Source organism: Prionailurus viverrinus, chromosome C1 (assembly GCF_022837055.1).
Source record: "Prionailurus viverrinus isolate Anna chromosome C1, UM_Priviv_1.0, whole genome shotgun sequence".
Classification (NCBI taxonomy): domain Eukaryota; kingdom Metazoa; phylum Chordata; class Mammalia; order Carnivora; family Felidae; genus Prionailurus; species Prionailurus viverrinus.
Genome location: NC_062568.1, coordinates 15264281 through 15277996, shown reverse-complemented (window position 1 = coordinate 15277996; position 13716 = coordinate 15264281). Strand labels below are relative to the sequence as shown.

The 13716-nt window shown below is 44.5% G+C and overlaps 1 long non-coding RNA gene across 3 annotated transcripts in view; it reads left to right on the top strand.

Annotated features, from left to right (window-relative positions):
• Nucleotides 1-12463, top strand: part of LOC125171522 (uncharacterized) — an 86092-nt gene extending 73629 nt beyond the window's left edge. For all 3 annotated transcript variants that reach the window (XR_007154376.1, XR_007154375.1, XR_007154377.1), the window contains exon 3: nt 10044-12463. This is a non-coding gene — a long non-coding RNA (uncharacterized LOC125171522). The remainder of the gene's footprint in view (nt 1-10043) is intronic.
• Nucleotides 12464-13716: the final 1253 nt, after the last annotated feature.

Here is a 13716-nt window from a genome sequence, read left to right as displayed (position 1 = left end):
ACCTCAACAGTCTTCAGACTGTCCAGAATGCCCCAGGAGGCTGCCAGTGTCTCAGGGCCCACGTGAGTGTGTAAGTGTAGGGGTGGGGGGCGGGGGAGGGAAGGGGGAGGCTGGTTCTTGGTGCTCTGGACTCTGTTTCAACTTGATTTTCTTTTGGTCTGTCTTATGAATCGGAGTTTTGCTTAAAAAATAAAAACAGAAACAACAACAACAAAATAGCGGTGCTGTTCATCTCCGTTTCTCACAGACAAAGTTCCTGAAAGCTTTGGAGTAGTGGTGAACCGTGACGGAAGCTGCCCAGGGTCCAAGGTGGCACACTGGGGCTATTTTTTCCTATCAAAATTCGAACTCGTGGTCCTTTCGCCTGCGGGACCCGTTGTCTGGTCAGCTCACGGGGTCACTAATGAACCCAAAAGCTGCTCCGTCACTCTAGTGGCTGTTCTGACAGCTGGGTCTCAGCCCGGGTCAACTAACCCTGCCGTGGGTAAGGCTGGCGTTCTCAGTGTCCGCTGAAGCTCTGGACTGTTCCAGCCCTCACGCCTCCTGAGCTTTGCTGACCTTCCTGCTTTTCACAGGCTGCTAGGCCTCCTCCTTTCTCTGCTCCTCATCAGCCTCGCCCTCGGCAGCCACCCCAAGAAATCCAGCCTTTTTCATCTTCTCTCTCTCAGAAATTGGAACGGATTTTTTTTTTTCTTTTTTCTTTCTGAATTCCTGATGCGCCTGCCTTTGCCAAAACCCCAAATCCCAGATCTGCCGTGTGCCAACAAATGCCGGGAGAGGTTGTTTGGATGAATTCAGAAATGACCTTGAACCTTTGCTCAACGCTCAGATGACAGGTTCTCTCCTTCCCAACCACACCCCAACACACATGCTTCTTGTCGGATAAGGAAATGTTTTATTGCTTCGTTTTCCTTTTCACTTTCTCTACCACCCCTTCTTCACGAACGCTTCCCCTTTATCCTATCACGTACCTTCTGGAAAATTAATCAGAAAGCTAAAACCCCAGGACAGAAAGGGGCCTTGGGAGGGCATTTCATCTGGACTTTTGCTTCTAGAGAGTAATCATACTTGCCTGGTAAAGGACTCTCTCCTCTGTCTTTAGACTTTGATCACTTCCCGTACCTTCTCATTCAAGCATCTCTGGGTTTTGCTTCTTGGGTCTTATTTATTAATTTCGTATTTTAAGGTGCTTCCTTTCTTCCATTTAGGGTCGTTTCATTGGGATCCAGATAATGTATACAAGCCATGTTCATGATAGACACTATCATGATTTGGCCAAAAACATTGAGCTTTTTTCAAGCAGATGTATGTCTCCAAACTCTTTTCCTGGGTCAACCATGGTTTCTGGGGAGTCAGATATGATCATGGGTCTCCATGGGTAAAGACTGGACGCTGCCTGTGGTGGTCCAGTTGTGTACGTAGTTGACTGATCCGGAGGGATTTTTTTGGCTACAGTCAGAGGTCAAGAGTAAACGTAACAAGTCTATGATGGGGTCTACCCAGATGCAAAATGCTTTACAGGCTTGTAATCAATACCCTGGTGATTCAGTGCTAGGCCAGCTGTTGCGGAACAAAATGATTTTATATTGATTGTCTGATTGACTGATTTTGGCTTCAAGAGTACAGACTGGCTCGAGTAACTTTCTGCTGTGGTGAAGACAGATCTCCCAGAGCACAGGCGTGTGAAATTCCACACTCTCCTTTTCCAGGGACTGAAGTGGACAGAAGGGCCAAACCCTCTGTTTTCCTTGACTTGAGTATATTTTTGAACACACCTATTCTTCTTTCCCTTCATTTCCCATTTCACACCCTGTCCATCTACCTTTTCTCCTCACCTTAAAGTCCTAGACCTGTCCCCCAACTGCTCTGAGTCCACTCTTGAGAAAGGATTTCCCAGCCTCTAAAGGACAGGGGCTCCTCCATGACCCCAGCAGAGTTCTTCTGCAAGAACACGTCTTTCAACCTGTGGCCTGTCCCTTTGGCCGTCTACTGAAAGATTGGGACCGTCCTGCACAGCAGGTCCCACTGCAGACTCCTCAGGAGTTAAGTCCCAGCTTGAGCTGGGGCGGAGGGAATGGGGGCACCCAGGGTGGCCAGTAGTTTGTCATCATCTCAGGACGATGGGCTGGGAAGTTGGAGTCTTTGAGATAGAGCAGAATTATCCTCACCGCATGTGATGAAAGAAGGTGGCACAAAATCACCCCTCCAGAGAGGGATCCTGGCCCTGAGTAAGAGCGAGAGAAGGGAAGCAGGTGGGGAGCTTTAAGAGGTGGGAGGAGAATCAGGAGAAGTTCAGAGGCTCTCATGATTCCAAACAATGCTTTCATTTCCGATGTTACCCTCCAAGGAAAGAAGGTCTAGCGTATAAAGGATAGGCCCAGTCAAAATCTGACAACGTAAATCTTTGGCAGATGACATTGTTTCTCTGGTAAGATCGCAACCTGCCAATGGAGAAATATCTCCCAAAGGGGACAATTGGAGTAATCATTTAGACACAATCCCCTGGCTTGATCCCTCTTTCCTTTAACCCCAAAGCCAGAAGCATTGGCTGACCCTCTGGTAGGTGAGGCCTGTGGGCAGACGAACAGGCGAGGACGAGGGAAGTCCTTTCCCGGGGGAATGTGTTAGAAGTTGCGGACGTGAGGCCAGAGCAAATGGCGTGTTTCCTTCTCGGGCTGTCACTTTCCCATGTGAAAGCAGCTTTGCTTTTCCTCATTTGTGCTGCGCGTTTCCCCTCAACCTCCGCTGGGTGTGGACAGGAAGCCTGGCACTGACGCCACCTCTTGAGTTTCCACAAAGTTTCACTTTCTGTTTCTCAAGCCCTGACCCACACTCCACGGCTTCCCAGGCCATGCGCGGGTGCCTTGGAAACCACACGGGTGGCCTGTTTCCTGTAGGTGCTGTGCGTGACAGACAGGATCCCGGAGAACTTCTTTTCTGGAGTCTCAGGGCCTGTGACTCTAGTGCCTGACTTCACGTCCACCCCAGTAACAATGAAGGTCATTGCCATTGGCAGTGCCCCCCCTCTCCCAAAGTCCTGGAGGTAATTACCCTGAAGCATGGAAGAAAGGGCAATGTCTGAAGGTTTTGTGCTGTTTCCTTGACCTGTACCTCGGAGGATCTCAAGGCCAAGAGTGGGTAACTGCTCTGCTATAGTAGAAACTCAGGAAATGCCTTAAACTATTGAAGTCAAGACAGGAAGTGACTTGCTAAAGTCCATAGAGCTGCTCAGCAGCAAGGTCAGGACTAAATATGGCTCTTTTCACTCCCAGGTAAATTGTCTTTCTTTTCCCCAAACTGCCCATCTCACCCCTCTTTCTTCTTGTTATAATGAATACCATTTCCTGTTGTATAGCTGTCTACATTGATAGCCAACAATGCAACATTCTCCTTATGGAAACCCTATCTGGATTGGAAGATGACTATTAATCTACTCATCCTCCACCTCTACCTCAATTAGCAACTATCTCAAGTTATGGCCACCCCAAAGTGTTTGATCATTTCATTCTTCCCCTTGTATCTGTGCAGGGGGGCCTGGCAAGGACTTATGAGGCGGTATGAGGCACAGCACATCAGTGGGCAGTGGGATTTGGAGTATGGGTCCCCTGCTCTTGGTGCTCTTGGCACCTGCTGCATTTTATCCCCACCTGCTGAACCATTAGCCTACTACCTTGTATAAGTTTAGCAGAAAGAGTCCCCAAGCACCTATGAGAAGCACGCACAGCTTTTCCAGGTTACGCCGTGGGGATCGTGAAAATACACAGTATTTGTGTCTGGAAGTCATTTGACAACTCACTTCCAGAGTCACTTGCTTCTTATAACTTACCTCAAGCAGCATATGTTACAACGATCTGGTGCTTTGGGTGAGAGAAGTGAATAGTCTCCTAAGGACGGAGGCACAGGTGAATTAATTCTCATCTTGTTTTGTACTTGTACTTGCCTCTCTATCTTGTCCCCCATTCCCGGCTTTGTTGCGGCTCTCGGACCAACCTGGGACTTTATGACCTGAAGACAGTTGAAGACCTAAAGTAAATTAGGCAGCTTCTGTCCATCTTGCTTCCCCAACTGTTATCCTCTGAATCATCTACCTTTCCTCTGGTTTCCTGTATCATCTTTTCTTTTTTTTAATTTTTTAAAAATTTTTTAATTTTTTAATTTATTTTATTTTTTTAAATTTAATTTTATTTTTTAAAATTTACCTCCAAATTCGTTAGCATATATTGCAACAATGATTTCAGGAGTAGAGTAGACAATCAGGGTAATTGTCCAGACACAGATCAAGGCAGGATGCTTTTAAGCAATCACTCACATCTCTAAAGTCTTAAACCCAAGAGCATGGGGAGGGACCATTCTATAAGCAAAGCCTTAACTATGAAAACAACTTTTGAAACTAAGATTCAAAAGATAAGCTCAACAACAGGTGTTCTTTGCTTTCTGTAGTAGGTGTGTTCTTGAAAAGTTTAGTGTCAATATTTTTCCCCCATTAATCTAATCATAGTCTAAATATAAGAAGGAGGCTGGATATTTAAAGAAACCATGTAGTTGATGTCATTGCAAAGCCTTTTTAGAGTTTTAAAAATCACTTTTCTTTTCAAACATCGGGTTTTCTTCGATTCTAATTTCTTAGAAGTAGGGACCTATCAGGTTGATGTATATTGCCTACAAATAAAGGATGGGTTAGCCGCAGAGTGCTGGAACTTTGGGACTTTTGTATTTATCAAATACTTTATATCTATTTATACTTGGAAGATGGGACAATAGCTTCCTCTGGGAACAGAAAGATCTTTTATTTCTCTCTTCCTAGGCCATGCAAACTCCATTTCTTCTTTCTGGTATTTCCCATACATGCCTCCACCACAAGGCAATTGATCATTCTTTCACACTCTTCTGAACTTTCTGCAAGTGCTGGTGTCTCTGTGCTGGAATAACCTGGTATTTTGGGCTACACTACTGAATATTCTCTTCAGGATGGAGGCAGGTGGTCAAATGACTCAAAAACCAGGACTCTGTCTAAGGTTGTCCAATATGAGCTGTGGCTGTTGAGTACTTGGAATGTGGAATGTGAATGAAACTTAGGAATGAATTTTGAATTTAATTTAATTTTTAAAATGTTTATTTATTTTTGAGAGAGAGGGAGAGAGGGAGAGAAGCAGAGAGAAAGGCAGAGAAAAAGAATCCCAAGTAGCCTGAAGAGGGGCTCAATCTCACGAACCATGAGATCAGGACCTGAGCCGAGTGGGAAAAGGGTAGAGAGAGAGGGAGAGAGAGGATCCCAAGAGGGCTCTGCACTGAGAGTGGTGAGCCCTATGCGGGGCTCAATCTCACAAACCATGAGATCATGACCTGAGCCAAGTGGGAAAGGGGTAGAGAGAGAGGGAGAGAGAGGATCCCAAGAGGGCTCTGCACTGAGAGTGGTGAGCCCTACGCGGGGCTCAAACTCATGAACCATGAGATCATGACCTGAGCCAAAGTCAGACACTTAATCAACTGAGCCACACAGGCGTCCCAGAACTTCTTTAAAAATGTTTCTTTGTTTCTTTATTTTGAGAGAGAGAGAGAGAGAGAGAGAGAGCAAGTGGAAGAGAGGCAGAGAGAGAGAGAGAATCCCAAGCAGGCTCCATGCTTTCAGCGAGGAGCCCAACACAGGGCTCAATCCCATGAACCATGAGATCATGACCTGAGCCAAAATCAAGAGTCGGACTCTAAACTGACTGAGCCACACAGGCTCCCCTGGAGAACTTTTATGTATATTTGAAGCAACTTGATCACCTTTCAACTGTAAGTTTTATGGAGTTTCTACATATAGGTCAAGTCGTTCTACAAAGATTTTAGCTTTTGAATTGAGATTTATGTATAAAATACATATCAGATTTTGAAGATTAGTAGGAAAAAGGAATGTAACATATTTGCTTAATAATTTCTATTCTGTATACGTGCTGAAATGATAACATTTCGGATATACTGAGTCACATAAAATATATTATTAAACTTAATTTCATCTATTTCTTTCCAGGTTTTTTACATGGCTACTAGAACATTGAAAATTGTAAATGTGGTTCATATCATGTGTCTCTTGATCAAGACTGATCTCAAGTATACTATTGCCTGACTTCATGACCACTCCCTGTGTCTAGACAAATGCCGTCAGCTCTTCCTATGACAGGGTTCAGGGTTTTAATTCGGATGCCCCTCAGCTGAAGAAAACGCATCAACCTCTAGCTTTATTCTTTGAGGCAGCTTCTGAATCTACATTTGGGTGACAATTGCTTTGGCATCTTTGAGTTTTTTGCATGCCTTACTGTTCGATGCAGTCCGCATAGTTTATGCTTTAAAAAAAAAAAATAGCAAGACTTCCAGAAAATGCTTTCAGTAGAAAGATAGATTTGGGAAGAATATCCAAAATTGTCACTTTGAACTTCTTATTTCATATGAGAAGAAGACCTGCCCAAATATATTCTGCCGTGCAGTGACGCCTCCAGACCACTGCTGGTCCGGACGCTCTCTGTAACCCCACACCAGAAGTGACTGGGGCCAAGGAACAGCCATGGACACGATGACACAGCATTACAAAACACCACGCTAGCTGGTTATTAATGAAAACCAGATGATGGACCATGCACCACATCGTCCAGAAAGTTGACTAGCTGGAACGGAACATGCAGAGTTCAAGGGTGGCAGGAGCCTGCGTTAGAAGCACGGAGGCTGGGACACACATCCACGCTCTGCTGTGAATCAGCTGCGAGTCACTGGGCAGGTTATTGTCACATCCCCTTTGCTCATCTATCAAATGAGAGGGTCGCGGCAGAAGGTCTCTAGTTCCCACCTGCTCCTACAGCCGCATCTAGGCCAGTCTAGCCCGAGGCCCCCACCACCTCCAGCTGTGAGAACACGGGGCAGGACTACCCGGGTTGGAGAATGCCCAAGGCACAGGCCAGCGGTCTTGTCCCGCGGGGAGTGAGAGGCAGGGCGGGGAGAGCCAGCAGGCTCTGTGACACTGCTGTAACCTCACCGCTGGTCAGTGACCTCCTTTTCGGTAGCATACGTTCCATCACGCGCAGCTTTGCTGGGTCAAGTGCATCTACACTTTAGAGCCATGGCAAACGTTTATCAAACTAACCTCCAGAAGGCACGCGCTCAGCTTCACTCTCGCCACCCAAATACCTGCTTTGGGGAGTAAACAGCAAATCTTTGTTATTTCAATTTGCTGCTTTGTGATTGTAAGTGACATGGAACTTCCCCCATATGGTAATTGGCGACTGACATTTCATCTCACACAATCTGACTGTTTGCATCTTTCGCCCTGGTTTCTTGAGCGTTTTTTTTTTTTTTTTGTCTTATGATTTATAAAAGCTCTTTTGTTTTAAAGGTTAACCCTTTCTTGTTACATGTCTGCACCACTTTCTTGCAAATATTTTTTCAGTTCATGACTCACCTTTTCATCTCGTGTGTGCGTAACTTTGAACTTACAGATATCAACATTTTTATTGAAAAAAAATTCTTTTAATATGAAATGTATTGTCAAATTGGTTTCCATACAACGCCCAGTGCTCATCCCAACAGGAGCCTTCCTCAACGCCCCTCACCCAACCTCCCCTCCCTCCCACCCCCCATCAACCCTCAGTTTGTTCTCAGTTTTTAAGAGTCTCTTATGAGATATTAACATTTTTAAATGGTCATGTTTATCAATCTTAAAAAAAACCCCTCTGTACTTTTATACTTTCAAGGCACCTTCTCTATTCCTAATCGGATAATTTTTACCCATAACAGTTATCTATTTTTCTTTTTAATCTGTAGTGATGCATTTTGGTGTCTGGTGTGAAGAGGCTACATTCTTTTTCTCTGTATAATCACACAGGAAGGATCTTTCACACTGTTTACTAAATAAACTATCCCATTCCTTCCAGTTTCCACACCCATTTAATCTAGTCCATTGTTGACATCATCAGAGAAAATTTCTCATCAGAAAGTTTGACCAGCACAATTCAATGGTGTCAATCCAGCTTGATTTATGCATGGTTGTTAGGCTGGGTGGCAGTTATGAAACGGGGTGGAAGTTAAATCAATGAATTATCATTGATACACTTAATGCCACAAATGTATTGCAGACTGTAGAATTTAGTTAAATTGTGGAACATGCCGTATATTCCACTGGAAATTTGGTTGAGCCCAGTTCACTGGGCTTTGTTTATAAACCTTTACCTTAAAACGTCCGGGATCTAGAGCAGGGGACACGGAGGAGGTAAGGGAGACATCATCTTGGGGATGGAGAGGACTTTTCCATGGTGACCAGATGTTTATCACTGCACGGGCAGATGGCCCAGGGAGGCTGGTTGTGGTTTGGGTTATTTTTTCCTGATGCGGATGTAGTTGCTTCTCTTCTGGGTGGGCAGTGTGGGGACCAAGGAGTCTTAGTGGGTGCACAACATCCAGCAAGGAAACCATTCTGCTGGCTCGCTGCATCAGCCACACTCTTTACAGAACAGGACGCCAGCTGCTGCTCTAACCAAAGTAAAAGTCCTACGTAGGGCCACATGCTAACCATGGGGCACTGCAGGCCTTCCTGGACTCTTCCTTCTCTAGGAGGTAGGGCTCAGAATGACGTCTGATCATGGAAAAAGAATTTCGAGTCGTCCGGGTTCATGGTGTCTGAACCGTGGAGGGTGTACCCTGTGTTCTTTTGAGGTTAGGATTTGCTTTAATTAAGGAAATAAAATGAAATCCAACACACCCTGCTCACGCCACACATGTTCTGAGGGGCTGCAGGAAAACCCCAACGCTGTTGGGACACAGAGTCAGCAGGGACTTCTCGGATGACTTGGTTAGTGTCAGTGGGCCACCCTGCTGTTTCCTTTCCTGAGAACATCTATCCCTTTTCAGAGACTGTTAATTTTGTGCTCAACATGCCTGAGTGCGTTGATATCAGTCTTGAGTCCAGTTTGCATTTAGTCCCCTCCCTGCTGAGGGGAGCAAGAAACTGGGGATTATGGGAGTCCGGGGTGGTGATGAAAGGGCTCTAGACCACCAAGCCTTGAGTTCAGAAGATGCATATGACTTTGCCTGCTCTGTGGATATGTCCCCTGCTTGCCTCCACCCTCCCATTTGTCAGGGTCCCTCCCTTCCCTAAAGACAGTTCAAAACTCTTCCCAAGTTAACACCAAACCGGAGAATGTTCCATTTGTCTTTCTCATGCTCACGCCCTGCCTAACTCAACATCGTATGTGAAAATCTAGAGGAATGGTGTCTGTTTTGAAGAATGCCTTACACTTTTGTTATTTTTCTCTACATAAATTCCTTAACTACAGGGTTGACATACAATCACCACATTCAAACACACTTCATAGTGCCCGGGTCTGATAATCATATATATGTGTGTGTGTGTGTGTGTGTGTTTATATATATATATATATATATATATATATATGTATTTGGAAGTTCTTTCATATAACAAAGTAGCAAAGGGGCCCATCTGTTTGAGTATGTTTAGTCATACATTCATGTAAACTCAGAAAACTGATTTGGAAGACTTGCTTGGGATGAAGGAGGTTCTGAACTATTGATGGTGAGGATTAGAAGGTTTGGAAGGAGCTAAGGCTGTTCTGGGGAGGCCCTCAGTTTCCGATCCACCCTCTTCTCCCCTAGGACTTAATGGTGGGACAGAATCACTGGATTCATTGGGTTGCAAGTCATACATGCCCAACTCAAACTAGTTTAAGCAATATCGGATATTTAATGGCCGCCAAAACCGGAAAGTCCAGTAATGTAACTGGCTTGGGGCACAGATGACTAGTTTCTCCTCATTCTTTGTCTCTGCTTTGCCTTCCTCTGTGTCAGCTCCATTCTCAGGCAGACTTGATTCAAGTGAAGGCAAGGGTGCCCTCCAGCAGCGTCACCCGAGAACTTAGAAAACCCTAAGCAGAAAGAGAATGTCTCCAGGCCAAAGTCCTGGTGGGGGGGTGTGGGGCTCTCAGTGGCCCATCCCGGCTCATGGAGCCTCTTCTGAAACAATTAGTGGTCAGTGGAATATGTTCTTTTGATTTTCCCAGACTCATCAAGGCGTCTGACCCTGAAACCAGGGGTGAAGAGCAACCTTTCCCAAACCGCATGATGGCTCACCTAAAGGAAACTGGGCTGCTGTTCCCAGGAGAGGAGAAACATCAGGCAGAACAATAGAAGCCCACTTCAACAGATGGCGGGTGGATGGTGTGAAGAGAATTCTCATTCTGCTGGGCGGATCTGGGCTCACCTTTCACCTCTGCAACATACAAGTGATGCTGATGTGGCACCAAGGCTGTTGGGATCTGGAAGTAAATTGTCACATGGAGATGTACTTTGGCCAGAATTCGGTCCTCCTCTCCATAACTCTGTCCTCCTTCCATCTATATCTAGGTTATATCAGCCCTCCCCCATTGTACATGGGCACCGCCGTGAAGCACACACTCAAGCCCAGTGGCATGCAGATGAAGCATTTGGGGTTCATGTTCTGCCACTCAGCCTGTTCCCCACCCCCCCACCTTCCCATGGGCAGAAGCACACATTACGTTCTGCTAGGTTGCCATGTTTTCTAACACACTCTCTTACTCTGGATGCCCAGGTGTTGGCCATGGGAGAGGCATGGTTGGCCCACTTACCTGGCTCCCTCCGATTCCTAGGGACACCCTGCCTCATGTTTTTCAGCATGAGAGTCAGGATGCAATGCAAGACCACCGCACTTAAATATTTGGGTTCTCATCCCGGCTCAAAAACGAACTAGATGGGTGATTTTCGGACTGCCCGTGGGTCAATTTCTTCCTCTGTATTTGGTCACATCTTCTTCAAACCATAAGGTCCCTTCATGTTCTAGTGTTCATCCCGTCTGAGCAGCCACTACATTAGCTTCAAGTTTTTCCTCTGAAAATTCAAGAGAATAAAGCTATGCCTTAAAAAGATTTCCTGAGAGTAGACATAAAGAGCTAGAGAAGTCTGAAACCCAGATCCTCCACTAAGTAGGCATGTGATTTAGGGCAAGTTATTAACATCTCTGCGACTCACTTTTCCTCGCCTTTAAAATGGGGCTACAGGATGTCATGAAGATTAAGTAGGTTAATGCTTGAAGCCTGCCCAGGGCAAAGTTCCACATCAGCGATTGCTGTTTCTGCTGTTCTAGACTGTAATGCATAAAACAGAGAAATGTGTTGTATTTTCGAAGCGCATATCTGTCAAGTACTTGCCAGCTGGGAGGAACTCATGTCTCCTGAAGGAGCAGGTCTCATTTTTGGTAGATCTAATTATTACTATAAAGTCATTGTTATTGCCCTTGAAATACTTGAAGATACCATCAGCCACACTCTTGAACACTCCTGTCCTCTTTAATTTCTTTCTATTGCTCTGGCCACAAGACCAGTGCTCTAGTACGGATATGTTCAGGTTTGTTAATGCCCTCCTCTGTGCTGTGCGCCTCTAACTTGACCCCAGACGGGATCTAAACAGTGCTAAACCTATCACTTCTCTCCAACATATAATCACACTTTACTAGTGCTGCCAGGGACTGGATTTCCTTTCTAGCAGCCGAGTCATGTTTTGGGCTCATATTTAGCTTCCAATTAAGAAAGCCCTGAGTTGCTTTCATATAAACCAGTGGAAACCCATTTTAGAATTCAAGTCCTCTGTCTTGCCTAATCAATGTTACCTTCTGGGATAAATACAGAAAATCCTTCAAGTACAGAATGAGGAAATCCTGACTGTGGGCATTCGATGTCAGTTAAATAGGTCACATTTTATTTATATTTCGAAAAAGAAGTGAGAAGGAACAAGAGACCCTGAGCATCAGGTCAGAACAGAATAGTTACATTGTGATCTGAGACTCTGTCCTGGTCGTAGGATCGAGAGCCATTAAACAGCACCAACCAGGCTTTTGGCCCGTGAAGCCGGGGGCAATCACTGCCATGGAATAATTTTCAAATCTGGGCTTATGCCTGTTCAGGATTTCTTGGTGTTTGTTAGTTGTCATTGTTGTATTTGTAGGAAATGAAAGCTGCCATTGAATAGTCTTGGTAACCCCCTCCCAACCCTCCAAATATGCCTGGAATAAGTCAATGAGTTTTCATCTGGGCATATTGCTTTTCCATAAATGAATCTTTGCTTCTCACCTAGGACATAATATTGGTGCTTGGTAGGAATGTGCCAAATATTGTGTCTTTGTGGCCAACTATTTTCATTCAAAATTGAATTTCTATCATTCAGTAAAAAGGGAGAGATCTCCAAGTTCAGATATTTTTCCCTTCCTAAGAGAACTGAAGTATAGAGTCAAATATTAACTGTTCTTTATAACATATAAAAACATACCTAAGGATTTTATTGTTCAGTCCATTTATCTTTGTATCCAGTACAATCTAATGAAAAATATAGGTATACACACAGAGATTAAAAGTATCTATCACATAGGGGCACTGGGTGGCTCAGTCAGTCGAGTCTCCAACTCTTGGTTTCTGCTCAGGTCATGATCTCATGGTTTGTGGGTTTGGGCCCTGCATCGGACTCTGCCCTGATAGTGTGGAGCCTGCTTGGGACTCTCTCTCTCCCTCTTTCTTTGTCCCTCCTCTGCTCTCTCTCCCTCTCTCTCTCTCTCAAAATAAATAAATAAACTTAAAAAGAAGTATCTATAGTAGATATGTGTACATAGGTATATGTATGTCAACACATCTATGTTAGGTTGTGATAAAATTCATTACCCTATGTTGACGGTTGTGATAAAATTCATTACCCCATATTGATGGCATTCTTGTACCCACTGGTAATTTATTAAAACAAATGACTTGGATTCTCTCAGGAGGTACTCCTGGCTCCCAGTGATCACTGATTATTTTTATAAAGGCTCATCAAGAGCTTGTTTAGTGTCAGGAAAAGAAATTCAAAATATACATTGTTAATGTCAAGCTTCTACCTTTTGATTTCTAGAATCGACTTTTATTTTTATTTAAAAAACTGATAAAATATTTGTCTCTTTTGATTGTTCGGGCATTTCTCCCATTAACCCACCCAACATCACCACCCCTACCGCTACATCCACCTGAGGGTGCCTGGGCCGGAAACCGGGGAGTGCTGACCACCCATGGCCAAGCCCTTACACTCTGGCTTGGAAAGGAAGTATGTTTCTCTCTCAGTCATTGGAGATTGACTGAATGAAAATTTGCACTGATAACTATTTTTGCATGTGGAACTAGGAATACTCAGATAGACGTAAGTCCTTTGGCGTCTAGTTTTTCATCTGCCTTAAAATCAGTAGCTCACATTCTCAAAAACAGTTTGCTAATTCTAGCGCTAAGGGGATATGATCGATTGAAACCATAAACGAGAAACCGAAGCAGCAACGAGGACGACAAAAATCCAGATCCATGCAAATTCATTAATTACAATGCCAGGAATCAAGTGTTCCTGCTGTTCCCTTAGAAGCATTCGGTCATTGTGGATTCAGAGGGGTAGGTGAGTGCTTTCAGCATGTATGATTTAAGCAGCTAGTTTTGCATGGTGATGGGTTGCTGGAAGGAATGGGACAGAAGGAACATGAGAAAGAATATGAGTAGTAAAGGAGGATAAGAGAAGACAAGGAGAAAGACAATGTCCATAAAAAGATGAATAAGGAGGGGAGCAGAAAAAAGAAGTGGTTATAATTTCACACTCCAAGGAACACACTAGTAAAGAGGAATCTAATGATGAGGCAAAGGGTTTCTTTTCCATTTG